This window comes from Diceros bicornis, chromosome 28, assembly GCF_020826845.1.
Source record: "Diceros bicornis minor isolate mBicDic1 chromosome 28, mDicBic1.mat.cur, whole genome shotgun sequence".
In the NCBI taxonomy this organism is placed as follows: Eukaryota; Metazoa; Chordata; class Mammalia; order Perissodactyla; family Rhinocerotidae; genus Diceros; species Diceros bicornis.
The window spans coordinates 29,923,402-29,926,508 of record NC_080767.1 but is presented as its reverse complement, the minus strand read 5'-3'; the positions used below and the strand labels follow the sequence as shown (position 1 = coordinate 29,926,508).

At 40.8% G+C, this 3,107-nt stretch overlaps 1 pseudogene; it reads right to left on the bottom strand.

The window, feature by feature from the left end:
• Window positions 1–250: 250 nt before the first annotated feature.
• LOC131393713 (olfactory receptor 1J1-like) lies at window positions 251–1,190 on the bottom strand (annotated as a pseudogene).
• Window positions 1,191–3,107: the final 1,917 nt, after the last annotated feature.

Below are 3,107 nucleotides of genomic sequence, written 5' to 3'. Positions count from 1 at the left end.
TAATGGCTTCCATTCAATGATACCACCCAGAGTGACATCACAGCACCCTCAAAGTATTTTACAACTCACATTATCCAGGAAAGGGGCAAATTAAGTCCTATAAAGCATGTCCGCTTAACAGGTGCAAGAATAACGTCAACGAATATTTCTGAGTAACAAAGCTGTGGAAGGAAAACACATTAGCTATACTTTCAATAATTTGTATTTACAGAAATAAGATCATATGGGTGTTTTAAAAGAAACGTAAGTATCAGTTAGAAGAATATGTTTTCTTAATCAAGAGTTTTCTCAAGGCCCCTTTCATGTCTTTATTTCTCAGGCTATAAATAAAGAGGTTCAACATGGGAGTGACCATTGTGTACATCAATGAAGCAATTACGTTATTGTTGTTGGTGTTGTTGGATGAGGGAAGAAAATATAGACCAATAATTGTCCCATAGTAGAGAGTCACTACTGAGAGATGAGACCCACAAGTGGACAGGGCTTTGCAGATGCCCTGCGTAGAGGGAACCCGGAGGATGGTTGCCCCAATATGGCCATAAGAAACCAGGATGCATAAGAATGGAAGCATAATGGCCGTTAATCCCACAGTAAAGATTACCAATTTGTTGTGGGAAGTGTCTGAGCAGGACAATTTGAGCAGGGCAGCAAGGTCACAGAAGAAGTGGGGGACAGTGTGGTCAGCACAGAAGGACAGCCGGGCCAGGAGGAGGGTGTGCAAAAGAGCACAAACACAAGCAATGAGCCAGGACCCGGCCACCAGTATGACACAAACGCTCTGACTCATGATGATGGTATAATGGAGAGGGTGACAGATGGCCACATACCTGTCATAGGCCAGTGAAGTGATCAGGAAACTGTCCAAAGCAGCAAAGATGAAAAAATATGTCTGTGAAATGCACCCTGGCGTAGGGGATGGTTTTGTACTTAGTCTGCATGTTCCTCAGCATCTCTGGGACAGTGACAGATGAGAAAGTAATATCAGTGAAGGCCAAATGACTGAGGAAGAAGTACATGGGGGTGTGGAGGTGAGAGTCCAGCCTGATAGGCAGGATGATGAGCAGGTCCCCCAGCACCGTGGTCAGGTACATGCCCAGGAACAGGGTGAAGAACAGGCCCTGCTGCTCTGGCTGGATGGGGAGCCCCAGGAGGAGGAACTCGGACGTGCTGCTCTGGTTCTCTCACCTCATATCAGTATATCAGCTGGAAGGGACAGGTGGGGAAAATTAAAGGGGAAAGAAATGTCTCTGGATAAAAAAAAATAATAATAATTGTAACATAGCATAATTGAGATATTGTTTTCATTTAGATAATGTCTTCATCCCTATTTTCTTACATTTGATGCATATTTTGCTGGATAAATTAGAAAAAGTGTAGGTTTAGGATATACAGCCACTTTCTTTCTCAATCTGGTCCCAGTCTCTGCAACTGATAATACTAACAAACCTTATTAAACATCGTTCTGATTCCCTGTTATAATAGCTTACACGTCGTAACTGACTCAACAGTCTTAAGTATATGAGCTACATAGGTACTATTATTATTTTCACTTTCAGACGGGATAGCTGAGGCGGACAGTGTCACAGTCACTGAGGTAAGAAGAAGAGAAGCTGGGATTTGGAACCCAAGCATTTTGACTCCAGAATTTAGTCTCTGGAAGCAAAACAATTTATATGACATCAGAAATATCATTGCCCTTCATATTTTTTTGAGTAATGAGCTATTTAATTCTGTATCCTCTGCTTCTGTACACATTCCATGACTACTTCTAATTTTTTCATTGGTTGTAGACCCATAATCTATCACAGAGAATTAATGCATACACAATATATTTTTGTTGATCAAATAAAAGATGTTGCATCCAATTATATTCATCATAGTAGTCTCTTTAAGAAACTTACATCAGGCCTTGTTCAAGATCCAGGTTTAACCCTAATAATCCCAGGACCCCCTGTTATTTAGTTGCCACATGGCATCACATGCAAAGAAGTACAATCTAAAAGCCAAACATAATTTTTAAAAGTAATTCTAATCTTACATTGTCTCTAAAATAGCCTGTAACAGATTTATTTCCTAACCCGAATCAGTATTTATCAAAATACCTATACATTTCCCTAAAATAGAAGGTAGGGATTCACTATAACATATCAAAGCTTATTATAAAGCTATGTTGATTACAACAAATAGTGTATTTTCACAAAGATAAACCAGTAAAACAGTGGAGGAAAATAGAGAGCCTACAAACAGACACATTTATAGTGAGGACTTGGCCTCATCGTCACTTTGTCAGCTGGATTCAGAAGACAACCAGGCACCAGTCCTGGTGCCTCCACCTCCAAATGAGTGAAATGAATAGTGTAATTTTGAAACGACTTAATCCAGTAGGTAAAAATTCATGTCAAATGATAACTTTCAATGACTACAGCCAACTTGCCAACTGGCTTCCTCTAATGTCTGGAACCAGATATCCAATCAGAATATTTATGAATACTTTACCATTAGGTCTCCCAGAAACAGGTGAAAGATAGTTTGCTACTTAGTCACAGAAGCAGAAGGCTTTCTGCACAGATTCCAGCACCTTGGATTCAACCCTAACCCCATTGTCTTCATGGATGTGGAAAATGAGTGAGGGAACACTCTCTCTAATTTTCTCGAGATTCTTCAGATTATCTGGGTCAGTTTTTGGGGGGGAACAAGAAGAACTACAGCTGTGTAGTGTGATTTATAGAACAGCATCGAGCCTTCCACATCACTACCCAAAACATCACCCTCAATAGGCTGCTGGTACCTGAAATTCTTTCAGCAAGAGGAAAAAAGGCTTTAAGGTCCCAGCTATAGATTAACTTTAAAAATAAGGATTCCTGGGAGAGAAAGGGCCCTCTGGCCAGCATTCTCATTAAGATGGAATGGTTGGGAGCTGTTCACATTTGGGGACAAGGTTTGGATGGCAGAACAAGGGCACTGACCTCATCAGACAAAATGAGGCGGGGAGAGGGCTGGGGATTACAGACAGAGTGAAAACAGAGGCTGCAGACATTGAGAACAAATTTACTGCCCTTCTAATTTGGCTGAAATGACTGCTACAAGGCTAGAAATGTTAGCGTTGT